The sequence below is a fragment of the Cryptomeria japonica genome, chromosome 4, assembly GCF_030272615.1.
Source record: "Cryptomeria japonica chromosome 4, Sugi_1.0, whole genome shotgun sequence".
Taxonomy (NCBI): domain Eukaryota; kingdom Viridiplantae; phylum Streptophyta; class Pinopsida; order Cupressales; family Cupressaceae; genus Cryptomeria; species Cryptomeria japonica.
The window spans coordinates 83924633-83942334 of NC_081408.1; positions in this window are offsets into that span (position 1 = coordinate 83924633).

A 17702-nucleotide genomic window follows, 5' to 3' on the forward strand; every position below is an offset into this window, starting at 1 on the left:
GTAGAGACCCCTATAGAGAAGAAGAAGAAGGAAAGACAGCCCAAGATACAAAAGAAGAGAAAGAAAACTAAAGATGATCCAAACTATGAACCTATGGAGCTGAATAACTTAGTCAATGCTATTTGTGAACATGGATCTTTGAACTATACAATGAATTTGCATAAGGATGCCCCTCCGATGGACAAAAAGACAATAGAAAAAGAAATTGTTAGGTATTTAATGACTTTTGACAAAAAACTTAGTAGTATTGAAGATATATTACATAAGGAGATTTTAGAAATTTTAACTAAGAAAAGGAAGGATGCAGTAGCAAAAGAAAATAAAACGAGATCAGGTTCTCTAGATAAAGTATGTAATCCGTTATTTAAGGAGGCTAGAGCTATGATTGTAGAGGAAATTAAAAATAGATTTAGAACCAAAGAAAGAGTAAACATGATCATGGGCGATGAACCATAAGACTATAAGAGGTTAGTTAGACTAATAGACGAGACAAATATTGAGATTGCAAAAGAGGTAGTAAAGGCCTTGTCTTCTCAGAAGACAATCACATGAATAAGTAAAAGATAGACTAGCAGTAGCATGACTATTCTAGAAAGGGAGATTGAGTAGCGTAAGAGTAAAGGTGTTGGTATAAAAACTAAATCAAATAAGAAAAATGAAGAGAAAAAATGAGAATTTTCTGAAAGACAAGAGGGAAGAACATAGTACTAGTCTGGAGACCATTCCAAGTGACCAGGTTGATGATGGATACAATGTGGATATTAAAACAATGGAGATTTCAAATGACTAGGAAAAGGATTTGATAGAGTAGAAGAAAGAGGAAGAGAAGATAGAGGAAAGACCAATAGAAAAGGGGGAGGAAAAAGAAAATATTGAAGATGAAACATAAAAGGTGTCTGAAGAGAAGAAAGAAGCAAGTTTGAAAAAGGTTTAGATCAACTTGGAAAAAGAAAGGGAAAAGATAATTAGGAGAATCTTAGTGGGTGAATCTTCTAGTATATCCAGATATTTTGGAATAAAACTCTTATAGCTTCAAATGAAGTCTAAGCCAGTGGTAACATCAGAGATACTAGAAGTACTAGCGACTCAAGGAAGATTGGATGTGGACAAACTATCACTTCTTCACATGCTACACTTGGGTGATGTCCTACATCATATAACTAGGGAGAAGTACATTGTATCAAAAGTTGAGTGTATAGATTTCATTGAGGATATAGTGAAGTTTCTCCAAGAGAAACTTCCAAATGTAAAATTGGGCAAATCTTTGCTTGATGAAGAGCAATTGTGGGTGATATTAGGAGACTTGAAGGGTTATGCTTCTAATCTAGAAGCTACAATTTTTGAAAATTTTGAGGAAAAGAGATTCATGGATTTAGTGAATTAGTGTGCAACCACACATTCCTAGTTGCAAGAAGGTGTGTCATCTTTTGAGTAAAGTGTAAATAGTGTAATTAGTATCTATAAGTTTTTTCATCAGTGGCCCAAGTAAAAAAAAGAGATATAGAGACACTAATGAATATTTGAAGTAAAGATATTATGGATGATTGAAAATGTGAATCTAAAAGAAGATGAATATGAAAAAGGAAGAATAGAAACATAGAAGGAATACACAAAATTTAATTGGCTAGTAGACCAGAAGGAGCAAATGAAGAAATATTTTTGTAGGCTGAGAGATATAGTAGACATGTACCTCACCAATATGGTGAAAATCCTGAAAGACTCACACATTATGTAAGTCAATAACTATTTCGGTCAGTTTCAAAGAGGTAGAAGATCTCATTTTGCAAATGTAAAGTCAACTAAACATTTTGATCTTTGTAGGACTGTATTGGCGCAATGCTTGGGCTCAATTAAAAGCAATTTGAAAAAAGTCATTTTTCTTGTTTAGAAATGTGCCTAGGAAATTTCCAATAAGGCAATTTTGACCATGTATATATATATAGTTGAGCTAGTTTTAGTTTTAGTTTTGAGGAGATGCTATAGATAGGGGGAGCTATGTAGAATATTCAGTTTTGTGTTGTATAGGCAACCTTTGTCCTTGATGTCAAAGGGGGAGAAGTTTTGATAGATAAGTGTTTGAATTGGCACAAGTGTTTCCATCAATGACAAAGGAGGAGATTATTGTAAATATGAGTTATGGCCATCATTGATGTCAAACTTGTTGGTTCGAAAGAGACACTTAGTAGTCCTCTGGGTCCAAAGATGGTTCTGACCTAAATAGTTAATGTAAGTTGGTACAGAAGACATGTGGTTATATGGAGTATGTGTATAGATGTTTGTGGCAACATATTATGGTGTGTTATGATATTTTCGGAGCTCTGTTGGTATTTTGTGTATACCAATATGATTAGTTTCAGTCATGTTTGACTGGTTTAGTGAGCAGTTTGGTCCAACACATGCAAGATATGTATCCAATAGCTATATGGTTCTAGAGTAATGTTAGTGCATGTACATTCTCACTATATCTTGGTTTTAAAAAAGATAGATGATCTACAATTGGAGTTAATTGAGTTTGAGATCTAGTTGATACAATTGTAGTACAATGGTGTGGAGGAATGCATTGCATTCCTTGGCTTGCAATTAGTAAAGTGTTGCAGATGGTTCATTAAGGTTCATTGATGTATTATGTTTCTTCCTTGGTAGTCTGGAAGTCTTGTTGGTGATATGGATTGAAATTTAAGTTTGTTGTATTGGCATAAGTTAACTATTTCATCTTTTGGTTTGACTCATGTGTTTCTGGTCAATGTGGTAGCATATGGTTGCATAGGAGCTATTCTAGGAGTATCTGGAAGGTGTTCCAACATTGTGTGATCCTTCACACATTTCATTTGCCTTCTACATTTTCCTTGGAGACTGTTTTGGGCTGATGGTTTTGTATGAACATGTTACATCCTATTAGGTCGGCCTAGTGGATGTTCTTAAGGCTATGATTGATATTTAAAGGGTATAATAATTGTATTGATAGTAGAAGAAGGTGAATATTGTGTGTGAATTCATTGTGACATATTTCAGAGGTTTCGATGTGTAGTAGAGAAAAGATGAAGACTGTTTTAGATGTGTACTAAAGTGTAAACTGTTATCAACACTTTGATAGATACTATTTTTATAGTTCAATCTTGTTGATATTATTGTAATAGAAGTGTAGACACCCATATTTATCCACTTAATTAAATATATTTGGTATTTATTTGATTATTTAACCATTTTTCAACTATTAATTAAATTAATATTTAATTAATCCACCCTAGCTATGTTCTTTTATTAATTAAATAAATCATTCAATTTATTTGATTTAATTCATTGAACCATGTTTTGACTATCAATTAAATAAACAAATCATATTTGTTTAATTAATTCATCTTATCTTAAAAATCCCCCCTCTCACATTTAAATAAATCAATATTTATTTAAATCTCTTTATCCTCCCAAACATAGAATTTAAATAAATAATTATCTTGTTTAATTTAAATTCTCTCACTCACTTGCATTTTCTAGAAAGTACAACTGGCACACTAACTCTCCCTTTAATCATTTTAAACCCCCTATCATTAGCCTGATCAACCTCTAAATGTTTTCACATTCCTAAATCCAAGGGGTTAAGAAGAAGTCACTTCTCAACCATTAAGGCTCTTACAAAGCCTTCAATGCCTTCTCCCTTTTACAAGAAAACCCACATGGGCTTTGACCATCCTAAACCCCACTTTAACCCTTACACATTCCCCCAACCCTTGGCTAAAGGCTTACCCATTAACCCAACCATCCATAGAAACCCTCAAGTCCCTTCAATCCTTTGAGGCTTTGTCCATTTCCCTCTCAAGACTTCCCTTGTTGACACTTGTCAACATTTGATTTCTTGAGGGAGAGCACATGGATTGAGGATCATGTAATCCTGAAGCAATCCTAGCCCCTCTTAATCCAATCAATATCAACCATTTGTTACCTTACTTTATCTATAAATAGAACCCTAGCCCCTCTTAGTCTTGAGGGATGCAACATAAAGAGTTATCACTATGCATTGTTATTTTGTTTAGGATTTGAATGCTTTCATAGGGAGGATTGGTATCATGTCTTATCTCTTTCCCTAGTTGGAATTTCTATTGGACATCCAATAATTTATTTTAAATCTTCATTCAAGACTTCACTACCATCAACCATCTCCCAATCTTCATTTGTCATGCCTATGTGGGTGCTCAAGCTAAGAGCAACATTCATAGCACCAAGATCTTGGAGAGGAGGAGGACAAGGAAGAGAAAAATGTTAGTTACATGATCAGTCCCCAAGATACTAAGAGGGGGGGGGGGGGGGGGTGGAGGGGGTGAATCAGTGTCTAACCGATTAGTGAAAGATTTAAACTTGTTTGCAACTTTATAACCCAAATGAATATACCGGTAAGAAAATAATAATGCAGTAAAGAGAAACAAAAGTATAACAATCAATGCACACCATAACACAAATATTTTTTGTGAGGAAACCCGATAGGGGAAAAACCTCGGTGGGATTTGTGACCCACAATATTTACTCACTGGTCATGGCCTATACATGCAGGAAGGCCAACAACCTAGAGCTCATTGCTCAATCACAAAAATGGAGTCACATTGACCACACAATTGGATAGTTAAATCCAATGATAATGTACTCCAATGATAATGTACTGCTCAAAATAGCATCTGCAATTCTAGATTCAGTACCAGTTTAAGCTCTGTCAGATACCTCTGCCATAAACCTTTCTTCACTCTTCTCTGCTCTTATTCTCTCATAAAATAATTACATCATAATGCATATACAGTTATTCACTCTCATACACCACTTGCATTCATTACCTAAATTATATTTCCTTACTTGCATTATTCTTACAAAATGACCTATAAGATCTCATACATATGTAAGTCTTTACAATACATCATGTCGGCTATACAATAATATTACAATACAAAATAATAGAATTTCCATGTCAGCTAGGAGTGCTGGTAAGATCTTCTGTTGGTGTAGATTGGATGCTGGTGAGAATAGACTTGTAGTGCCTACCGGTGCTGGTAGATGATGTTTGTTGCCGGTGTAACCTGTGAATCATGTTACTAGTAGGTTGCCATCAATGACAACATCAACTATTCTCATCTGAGTGTATAATGCCTACATAAAAGTCATTGAAAGCACATGGGGAAGTATTATGTTTGTTTAGTTTTTTAGTTTCCTTATTTGTTTATTTGCTAATATTTCTTGATATGTTTTAAAATGGTTTGAGTTCATTTTGCTTATGGTTTTGAATTGTATCTTTCCCTAAAGAAGTGATCTTCAGTGTGTGCAAGTAATTATTGTATCTTACCCTAAGGTTTCCCACCTTACCTTCAAGTCATCTTCCAGAGCAGTGAGTTCTTTAGCCTGTAGCCTAAACTCTATAATCTATTATACATGTATTGTGAGCTTTATTCTCACTATGGTTTTTCCTAGTTTGGGCTTTCCACATAAAAATCTTGGTGTTCATGTGTGTTTGGTTTAGTGGTTCCAATTATTTGTTTTCATGCTTATGGTTGGTGAAATAAATGACAAAGTAAGAAGTTAAATCTAATTGTTTTAGAATAAGATAATTTACACCCCCCCCCCTCTTAGCAATCCAATATTGTTCAAAAATTTCAATTTATACCAGACTTTTTAACACAATTTTTCTGATATCAAACCTTGAATTGGTCTAAATAATGCGAGGCTAATAAATCAAATTATAATAAAACTTCAAAATTCCTAGCTCTAGTAATGGCAATAGAATTCACAACATCTTGAATGATTTTATTTTCTTGTAAATGTTCTTTTTGAAATATTTTTAGTGAAAATGAAATAGTAAATCTCTATATTAACTTAGAAAAACCATGAAAATCGATCCATAATCAATGTGTAAAGAAATTTGGTGAGCAATTGATGATTTTGGTGGGATGATCGTTCTATGATTTATTTTGAATTGCAACTAGACCTTTAACTTTTAAATATTTTGAAATTTATCTTTAGATGGGCATGAATGTTTTGGCAAAATATTTTGTTCACTAACATTCAAAAGTGTAGGTTTTTTCATGTGAATAGAATGTTTTAATAAAGTTTTGAACCATTGTCCAAATGAGAGTCAAATTTCTACAATGTTACTTTTTTTCAAAAAAAATCTTTGTGTGAAGAACCATGTCAACTAAACATGTACACCCTTCAATGTTCAATTTGGGCATGCGCACCAAGATGGGGGACAAAAAAGTGGCCACATGTCCAAAACAACCCCCAAAAAACCAAAAACAAACATGCTCATGCTCATGTTTTTTAGTTCCTCAAAACATGCATGTATTTTGAATGTTAATTCCTTTGTCTTCCCCTTATATGTTTCTATTAGGATACAGGAGATATTATAATTTTTTATAGAGTAAAATTTCAGTAATTAATAGGCTCCTATCATCATTCTCTTTCTATCTCTCTATCTCATTCTTTTTGTCTTCCCTAATCTGTACACCTATCTATTTCCCTATCATTCTCCTTCTCTCCCTATTGATATTTCTCTATCTCACACCCTCCTCTCTCCCCAAGCTCTAGATCTTATAATTTTTCATCAAATTTGAATAATCACCAAGCTCCTATCATGATTCTCTCTCTCTATCTTTATTTCACTTTGTTTGTATCCCTCAATCTCTAGAGCTATCTTTCTTCCTATCACTCTCCCTCTACCCCCTCTCTTCCCCTCTCTTTATATTTTACTCTCTCCTCTCTTTCCAAGCTCTAAACCTATCTCTCTCACCCTTCACTCTACTCACTATCTCCTCTCTCTTTCTTACCTAACTCACACACATTATCTTGTCTCTATCTCACCTCTCTCTCCTTCTCCCCATCTCTCTCTCTCCCTCCCCGTTTCTCTCTCTCTCTCCTTCCCTCTATCTACTTATCTATATCTCCTCTCTCCCTCTCTACATCTATATCTATACATACTGTGTGGGGGAAAAAGCGAGACTAGGTTAACATGTCCTAATCCTACCTCTTGTCACACATTATGGAATACGAAAGAGCTTAGAGGTATCACACAATTGGCTACTTCTTTTTGGTGAAAGAGAGAGCCACGGGCTACCTATTAGGGTTTCTATTCCTTTGTTGTATTTGAAAGGTAAGATTATGCAAGTCCAATTCCTAACCCTAAAATGCAAGTATGAACTAATAACAAGATTGCAGAATTGAACTTAAACAATGGAAAGCTGTAAATACAAAGATAAGACAAGAATGCAAATGCGTACCCGGAGTCAAAATCTGAGTGGAAATGTTCAGGACGGGGGCGCGGGCGCCACTGTCCTGATTCTGCACCTGAAACTGCTGTTTTGCACTCTGGAAACTGTCTGAAATGATGTCTGTCAGGAGGACCAGGGCGCCCAACGCCTCTATCCCAGGGACCAGGGCACCCAGTGCCCCTGTCCTGGCAGGACTAGGGCACCCCACGCCCCTGTCCTGGTCTTTTGCTCTGCAATTTGGTGGGGGGCACTGTCTCAACCTGCTTTTCCTGGATCTGCAACCTGCGGCGTCGTCCGAGTCTCGAAACCTGCACTTATATCTGAAAAAGGTGTCTGGGCGGCTATATAGGGTTTTTCCTTAGTCAAACCCCCACTTCGGTGATTTCCACCTCCATGAATAGCCAAGTTGTATTGTAAAAGTAATGTGTGTGCAGACCTTGTGTGTGTGCAAGATCTAAAATGCAAGTAAGCAAACTAGAGCAACCTAGAAAGTAAACCCTAATTGCTTATAAATGATAATGTAAATGCTCCAAATCAAGATGCAAAGTGATCTAAAGCATGGATAAATGATATATTGAAGCTTATGCAAAGACATGAAAACAACATGAAATCATACCCAACCCCCAAGGGAGAGGTACAAGCCAATCTTCAGTCGGTGATCTCCTATTGTTCTTCAATGTCTTCCAAGCCCTAAATGGATGAATGGATTTGATAAATGCTTGATAGAGGGATGTTGAAAGTTGTTGAAGTCTTCAAAGATCTACTCTTTCGCTGCATATGAGGTTCCTGAAAACAAAAATCGGATCCCTTCAAATGAAGAAAGAGAGCTCTTATGTATGAAACCCTAGGTCTTAATTCCAACTTTTGGCCGACCTAGAGATTGAATATCCCGCCAATTTCTTGGGGTTAAGATTTATTTTATGATTGGATCGCGCTCCTAAAATTTTGGGAAAAATGTCCGGGACCGTGTGCACTCCGGGCGCCATGGTCCCGACAACTTTTCACCAAATTTTCAGGGCCGTCAGATATGATGATTTTAGAGAGAATCCCGAAGTTACAGGTGATTTCAAGATGTTTTGACCCCCGAAATCAAGCCCCCAAGCTCAGAATAGGGCCTAATTAGGGTTTTTTGATTAAGTGATGTATTGGAGGAATAAAATGAAAGGGGCACACTTTAATGAAAGGGCTCGACTTTATGATGTGGAAAATGATGAAATAGAACCTTTAGACCTAATTAATTTGATTAATTAAGTGCTAAAGGGGAAATGCAATGCAAAATGCAACTGCGCCAAGCTGGGTGCTAAACTAGGTGTTAAATTGTACTGCTTTAGCAAGTGCATACAATTTATGATGTTACACATACCTCTCCCTCCCTCTCTTAATCTTTAAGTCACCCTTCAATGCTCCATTCTCTAGCACTGTTTTCCTATATACTTATCTCTATCTCCCCTCTCTATCTATGGCTTTATTTATCTATCTTTGTCTCTCTTTTTCTATGTGTCTATGTTTGTGTCTATGTATGTGTTTTTGTTTATGTCTATGTCTATGTCTATGTCTATGTCTATGTCTATGTTTATCTCTATCTCTATCTGTCTGTATATCAATTTGTCTCTGTCTCTTCATCTCTTTGTCTATTTGTTTGTCTATGTATTTGCCTTTGTCTCTATCTTTGAATCTGTTTCTCTGTCTCTGTCTCTATCTCTATCTCTGTCTCTATCTCTATCTCTGTCTCTGTCTCTGTCTCTATCTCTGTCTCTGTCTCTGTCTCTATCTCTATCTCTATCTCTATCTCTATCTCTATCTCTATCTCTGTCTCTATCTCTATCTCTATCTCTATCTCTATCTCTATCTCTATCTCTATCTCTATCTCTATCTCTGTCTCTATCTCTCTCTCTATCTCTATCTCCATCTCCATCTCTGTCTCTGTCTATCTATCTCTATCTTTGTCTCTCTTTGTTTATCTTTTTCTCTATCTTTATCTTTGTCTCTTTGTCTCTATCTCTATCTTTGTCTCTTTCTCTCTCTCTATTTTTCTCTGTCTCTATCTCTATCTTTGTCTCTCTATCTGTCTCTCAATCTCTCTATCTCTGCCTCTATCTGTCTCTATCTATCTCCATCTCTATCTCTATCTATCTTTGTCTCTATCTTTGTCTCTATCTCTATCTCTATCTCTGTCTCTGTCTCTTTGTCTGTTTCTATCTCTTTGTCTCTCTATCTCTCTTTGTTTGTCTATATCTCTGTCTCTATCTCTATCTCTGCCTCTGTCTCTACCTATCTCTGTCTCTTTGTCTATCTCTATCTTTGTCTCTTTCTATCTCTATATCTTTGTATTTCTCTCTCTCTCTCTCTCTCTCTCTCTCTCTCTCTCTCTCTCTCTCTCTCTCTCTCTCTCTCTCTCTCTCTCTCTCTCTCTCTCTCTCTCTCTCTCTCTCTCTCTTCCTTTGCCTCTATCTCTATCTGTTCCTTTGTCTCTGTCTTTGTGTATGTGTCTCTACATGCACATAGCTTGTCTCTAGTACCCTCCCTCCCCCCCACTCTCTCTCTCTCTCTCTCTCTCTCCCTCTCTTTCTCTACATATATCTCTGTCCCTACAAGACTTTTATTTCTCTCCCTCCCTCCACCCCCCTCTCTATCTATACATTTTTCTCTATCTCTGTTTCTATCTTTGTCTCTATTTGTTTGTCAATTTGTCAGTCTCTCTCTCTTACACACACATGCATAGCTTGTCTCTATCTAACCTCCCTCTCTCTCTCTCTCTCTCTCTCTCTCTCTCTCTCTCCCTTTGCCTCTATCTCTATATGTTCCTTTGTCTTTGTCTTTGTGTATGTGTCTCTACTTGCACATAGCTTGTCTCTACTACCCTCCCTCCTCCCCACTCTCTCTCTCTCTCTCTCTCTCTCTCCCTCTCTTTCTCTACATATATCTCTGTCCCTACAAGACCTTTATTTCTCTCCCTCCCTCCACCCCCCTCTCTCTCTATACATTTTTCTCTATCTCTGTTTCTATCTTTGTCTCTATTTGTTTGTCAATTTGTCAGTCTCTCTCTCTTACACACACACGCATAGCTTGTCTCTATCTAACCTCCCTCTCTCTACATACCTCTCCCTCTCTCTCTCTCTCTCTCTCTCTCTCTCTCTCTCTCTCTCTCTCTCTCTCTCCTATCAAATTATCTCTATCTCCCCTTTCCCTCTCTTTGTCTACATATATCTCTATCCCTACAAGAACTTTATTTATCTTCCTCCCTCCCTCTCCCTCAATCTCCCTCCCTCTCTCCCACCCTCTCCCTCATTCTCCCTCCTTATATCTCTATCTATCTCCCCCCTCTAAAATTATCCTTATCTCCCCTTCCCCTCTCTTTATCTACATACATCTTTGTATCTCCCTAGAAGACCTATATTTCTCTCCTTTGTATCTCTTGATCCTTCCCTTGCCACTTCTATCAATCACCTCTCTCTCTCTCTCTCTCTCTCTCTCTCTCTCTCTGTGTAATGCTCGCCAAAATACCCTAGAGAAAGTAAGCATCTAACATACTATTGGAGATTTTTATTTTATTAACATCTATTAACAACCAATGTAACACAACATCTCCATCTAATTGCATTCATTAACTATTTAATCATTATAAACATACATAATTACACATTCCATAAATTTACACAAGTGGAAATAAAATAACATCATTAACCTTTCCTTAGGGTACTTCAATGTCATTACTTAATTAACTTACATAATGACATCCTACTTGTTGGTTCCCCCCAAAAATGGGGTTTACATTGCAAGAGGCATAAACCAAGTTGATTCTTCAGGTTGTCTATGGAGAAGCCAGCTCCAACTATCGATATCTCCAAGAACTAAGACCAACATATTATAAGGATTCTGCTAATCCTTCTACACTTTGGTCTTTGCAAAACCTAGGACGCCATACTTATAATTTTCACCAAAATTAAGCAGAATATCTCATGTATAGGCTCAACAATAGGGAGAATGCTCAAGGATGACAAGTCCTTCAGTGATCCTCAACCTAAATGGAGCATGAGATGAGAAAAACAAACAATAACATACATAAAATGAAAAGTATTTTGATAATCAACAATGTGAAAAATAAAAATATAATGAGCACAACCTGACTGTAAAGATTTCAAACAAGCTGTTATTAGTGCCTTACTCTATTGGGGAGTCAAATTCATGAAATATAAAGTGAATTATAACAGAATTCATATCATAGCATACTGACCTAAGAATACATTTCCTTACAACGCATCTCAATTACAACCCAAGACCAAATTACTTATCTAAATCCCTTCACAAGTTGTACCACTCTGCAATTTTGTTCAAGCATTTAATTTATACTTTGGATCAAAGCATAAACATAAATCACATACATCACAACAATGTACTGAAAGAAAGAAATCCTTGATTCACTTTCATTCAAAAGATAGCAGAATCACACATTGGAGAGAAATTGTAGTGTCATAAAATTATGACCCTAGCCTGATCGGAGACCGGAGACTACTCAACCCTCAGAATTTGCTTCTCCCTTAGCCTCTGCACCACCTTGTCTGCACTCTTCCCTTGAGAAAGGGGTAGGACAGGGACATGGTACCCCTATTCCCCCCTACAATAGGGGTGTGGTGCCCTTGTCCTCCTAGGATAGGGGCATGGCACCCCTATCCCTGCCCTATTTTGGGGCAGGACCCTTTCCTGAGCTTGCATTGTAGGCTATGCAGTGAGTGGGAAAACTTCCCCGATGTTGGCCTGTGATGAAAATCAGTTTCTTAACTCTAATTTACATGTATTTAAGTTGCATTTTCCCTCTCATTTGGGTAAGTTGGTCAATTTGGATAAGTTCAATAAGGTGAAAATTTGCGATCAAACATTCAAGAGCATTCAAGAATTCCTTTCCAGTATTGAGCATTCTCAAGTCTCTCTTCAAGGTTAGGTGTTGTACTCAAGTCAAGAATTCAATCATTGAAGAGGAGATTGATTCCAAAATTCAATTCCACACAAGCATTTATGTCAACATTGCTATCACAACCTCCCTTGAGGTGATTTACATTTCAGTCTTTCATTTACATTTACTTGCAAGTACTTTCTTTCATTACTTGGTTAATTCCAAAATTGGGGTTTGACCTAAAGGAAAACCCCAATCCCAACCCATTTTCCTCTCTTTTTTGTGTGTAGATTGCAGGTGCATAGCTGTACTTTCAGATTTGGGCTCCATTTGCAGAGGCGAAAAAACCCTTTCTGTTTCGCAGATTTTTTGGAGGACCCTGTATATTCCCGCCACAGTCCGGGCAACTTTTCCTGAAATTCACAGGGCGGCTACATCTCGACATATTATTTCCAGATCCAGGTGCACAACTTCATCCCATGCTTCGATCTCAAGTTATAATCAAATCTTTGTCACTTTTTCACTACACAATTCAATCAATTCCTTTCCATTTCAAATAGGAAGAGGGGATCAACTTATCATTCCCATTTTATTTAGAATTCTATCTTCTTCTTTGGAGGTTGAATCTAGTGATTTTTCCTTCCCTCTTCCAATGTTATATGTGAAAAGTGTTTGAAGGGAAATCCTTAGTGAAACTCTCATCTCTCCTTGGAGAGAAAGGGTAGTTTTCCTCTTGATCTCTCATTCGCACATTTTTTACCCACAATTACATTTTGGTGAACCCGATGTGAAGCATGCTTTCCTTTGAACAATTTTTCATTTGCAAGTTTCAAATTTCTTCAAACTTAGTGGTTAATTCATTGAAAACTCTAGTTTTTAAAATTAAAATTGAGCTTGTGATTTGTAAAAATTGCTTGTGGTTATCTTAGATTTAAAAAATTGTTTTGTTTGTCAAAATTCAATTTCCTCATTGTCTTGTTCAAATTGCAATTCAAATTTATAAAATTAAGAGGTTACTTGTTAAAACCCTAATTTTCAAAAATCATCTTGAACTTGTGCAAAAATTGGATTTCCATTTAATTTTCAGATTTATGATTGATCTTAGACTTTTTTTCATTTATACAATTCAAATTTTCAATTTTCCTACTTTTTCCCAAAATTCAAATTTCAAAATTAAGTGGTTAGGTCATTAAACCCTAATTTTCAAATTTAATTGGATTTTGTGTAAATTTCAATCAATTTCATTCCAATTCAGATTTCTAAACATTTTTCAAGGTGTCCCTATCCATTAGGTTTGACATTTTTCAAATTTGCAATTCAATTCCTCTTTTTCTTCAAAACCCTAATCGGGTCTTATTTTTACATTTGAACCTTAATTTCACCCATCTAGAAATCATAAAATTCATCAATTTTTTGTGGTTAGCTTTGAAATCATCGTAATATTCATCCCTGAAAATTTCAAAAAAAGTTGGTCTGACCATGTGTATTCCTACCACGGTCCTCGGTTTTTTTTTTCTGAAATTTCAGGAGACTGTTATGACTGTATCGCTTAAATCTAGAAGATTGGCTGATTTTGTCGATTTTTAATCCCTCTAGAATTAGAAATACCTCCAAAATTCAACATTTCAAATTTCAAGATATTTTTTTAAATTAAGAGGTTAATTATAGCCTGCCTTGATTTTAAAAATTTTGATTTAAAAATTAAGTGGTATTCCCTTGGCCCTAATTTTAAAATTCCAATTTCCTTTCATTTTTTGAAATTGTGTCATCCTCTTCTTTCAACAAAATTCAATTTGTTTAATCAATATTTTCTTACATTTTGCATTAATCAATTTTGTCAGGTGGTGGTGCCTATACCCTTGCTGCTTGCCTTTCCATTCGTAAGTGAAAATGCAATTGCTATTGTAGCCTCTCTGTCCTTGCCTCAGCTCGCTAGTATAACCCCCCACTGCCATTAATCAGTCAACTAATCAGCCCGCTATTTTCAGCTAGAATAAGCCATGCAGGGTGGGTGGAAAGTGACGGGGGGCCAGGGGTGAATTTATATGCTCGATTGGCTACCTTCATTGGGAGTGATGATCCAACGGTCTTGTTCAATGCTCATGGGTGCAACATTTTAGAGGCCATCCTATTACACCCTCCTTCACCCCTTGTTGGAAAGAAAGAGCCCAGAGAGAAGTTAATGCATGCATGGTTGGGTATCCCGAACTTCCATCTGCCTTGTTCACCTTAAGCTTTGTTCAAAATTTCAAAATTCAAATTTTCCCTCTAGTGCACGAGTTTTACCACTCTTAGTCCTACCTACACTATCCCCATTAGAAAAAGCATTAGAATTAAGGCCTCCCAAGGTTTAATTACCAAGGAGACAGAACCTAATTTGGGTACCTTCTTTAATGAGGATCATGCTAATTCTTACCATCCTAATCATGTGCCCATTCACCCCATTGATGAATCCCATGATGAAGAAGAAGCTTTAACTAGGGTCTCTATAGATCAACTTTCTACATTGGACAATCAATTTAATAAATTTCAACAATGGATGTCCCAAGAATACCCTAATAGTGAATCTCTTCCATTAATTGAAGGCCTTAAGCGCATGATTCAAAGTGATAAGAATGAAATTGATATATTTCATGGCATTGCATATATTGTTGATTCTAATGTCATGCCTATCAAGTATTGTGTTGAACCCCTAGGTTATTCACAATCTTCAATTCCTTTGACTACTCTTATGACTAGTATTCCTACTTTTACCTCCAACATCATGGATACATCAACTCAAAATGTCATTCCTACAACCATTGGTCATGGGGGAAATCCCTCTTCTTCATTTAATCCTCCATCTTTACCTATGTCTTCCATAAGTATTTTTGTTATCCCTCAACCAATCAATGTGACACAAGGGGGCAATTCCTTCAACAACTTTGTTCCTCCTTTAAGTGTCCCTTTTCCTACCCAATCATCACCTATGCCTACTTATCATAATGTCCCACCACCTTATTCTCAATACATGCCTTCCTTCAATAACATCACACCACCTTCTCAATCAACAATATCTAACATCAATTCTTCTACCAAAGCGACAATTAACAATCTTGCTCAAACCGTGTCTTCCTTACAACAACAAATTGCTTCTATGAGTCAATCCAAGTTTAGTGTGCCCACCTTTGATGTTGTGAGCCCACTTTCTCTTGATATTGTTAAATTCATGCCACCTAAACATGTTGAGGTCCATCAATTAGAACTCTATAATGGAAAAGGTGATGCTCTTATGCATGTCAAAACATTTCAAACCTTGTGTACTGATTTTGCTTATGATCAAAGATTGCTTGCAAAATTGTTTACAAGAACACTAAGAGATAAGGCTTTACAATGGTATTTCTGTTTACCTTTTTATTCTATCACTTCCTTTCAACAAATGGCAAATGCTTTCATCCAACAATTTCAAAACAACATTGGTCCTAAAATAACTTTGACTAATTTAATGCATTGCAAACAAGGTGTTAAAGAAAAACTGTCTGATTTCATTGGTAGATATAAGCATTTGTGTGCTCAAATTTATTTTCATGTACCTGATAATGATATTCAAAGAATTTTCATTTCTAATTTGCAAAATAGATATCAGGGAAAAGCTTCATTTGTCTAAGTTTACTTCCTTTCCGGAGTTGTGCGCAACACTCCACAATTATCAATTGGATGTGAGTCAAATGGAGCAATCCACTCATATGGATCTAAGCGATAAGGTGGAGAGTGTTCAACAATTGTTTGTGAAGTTCAAACCAACAAAAAGCTTCATCAAGTTCAATGATACAATCAACAATAACAATTTAAAAGCTACAACAGGTGTGCCTTCTATTTCTTAATTTTTCCAAAGAGTAAGACAGTTTACTTCTTTGAATGAATCTTTACATAGTTTATGTCTTGGTAATTGCACACAAATGTTACCAAAATTCCTCCTATAAAACAAGTTGATCCTTCTAAACTTGCATCCCCTTATTTTAAAAACAATTCATTTTGTCAATTTCATCATCAGCCTGGTCATGATACTGAGAAATGTTTTGCATTGAAAAATAAGATTCAAGATTTGATTGATAACAATACTATATATGTGGCAGGTGTGAATGATAAAGGGAATAAATCAGTAGCTCTTCCTAATCAAAATCTTAAGATTTTCAGTAATCCCTTGCCTTCTCATACCTCAACGTTATTGAGATTGTGCCTAATTCTTTCTCTTCTGAGGAATTCACCTCTATGGCTCCGAACTTGGTAAATATGGTACAAAAACAAGATACACCTAAGGATCCTTGTATTACATTTTACCATAGCGAGACCATTAGAGCACCCGATGGCCCTTTATAATTGTTGCAAAGGTTAAGGATATCCCTTGCTATGGTGCCCTTATTTATCCCTCTTGCATGGTTAATGTCATTACTGAGAGTATCTTTTCACTTTACAACTACATAAACTAATATATGATGCTTCTAATGTGGTTGTGAAGTTATTTGATGGATTCTCTTGTCCTACCATTGGCTCTATCACCCTTCCTATTGAAGTTCATACTAAATCCATGGATGTTGACTTTTTTATCATACCCTTTTCTGAGCAATTCCGTGTGAAGTTGGGATATCCTTGGCTATCTTCCATGAAGGATATTGCTTATCCAATCTACAAGTGTCTGAAATTTACTCACAATGGAGAAATCATAACCGTGAACCATAGCTTATTTCATCCATCTGAAAGAAGCCCCAGTGTTCCTATTTATTTCTTTTGGCCTAAAAAATTTCAATCTCTTCCATCAAGGAGCGATGCACTTTTTCAATCTTATCAAAAATAGAAGAAAGATATGATCTTATCCTTAAGTCAATGTAGATCCCCAGCACTTGACATTCCTATTATTCTTAAAGATGAGGTTATTCACCTCATAGATAGAACTAATCTCCCTCCTAAGGTAGACTTTCAACCTATTCCTATGGATGAAACTATACCTTCTCCTAAGAAGAACAACAATATTCTTCCTAAGGTTAGACCTGTACCTCCTCCTCATGATGGACCTAGTCTCCTTCCTACACCTAAAATTCCTCCTTTATATGGCATAGTTCCACCTCCTTCCTCTTATCAAGAGAAGAGGCCTTCTTCTTCTCTTGTTCAACCTAAACCTTCAACTATCAAGGAGAGAAAATTTCCTACTTTTTCAAGTGTTCCACCGCTTTCTTAGCCTTCCACTAAGACTCGATGAAATTGTTGTGCGAGAGAAAACTGACGAAGATGTCTTATTTGAGCTCATGAAGCTATCCCTCAAAATACTCAATCTCCTCAAACTCTGATAGTTGACATGATTCCCTTTTCTCCTAAGAAAGATGTTTAACCTACATCTACAAATCATAAATTTTACAAACATGTGACGGTTTTACTCCTATTCGTGTTCTTGCTCCTCTTTCTCTAAAATTTGATGGAGAAATGGGCGAAACAATTATTCATGATGAAATAAAACTCCTAATGCTTCTAATAGTGAGTATGAATATATTGATTTGGACAAGCATTTATCAATAAATTTTCACAAACCCTAATCC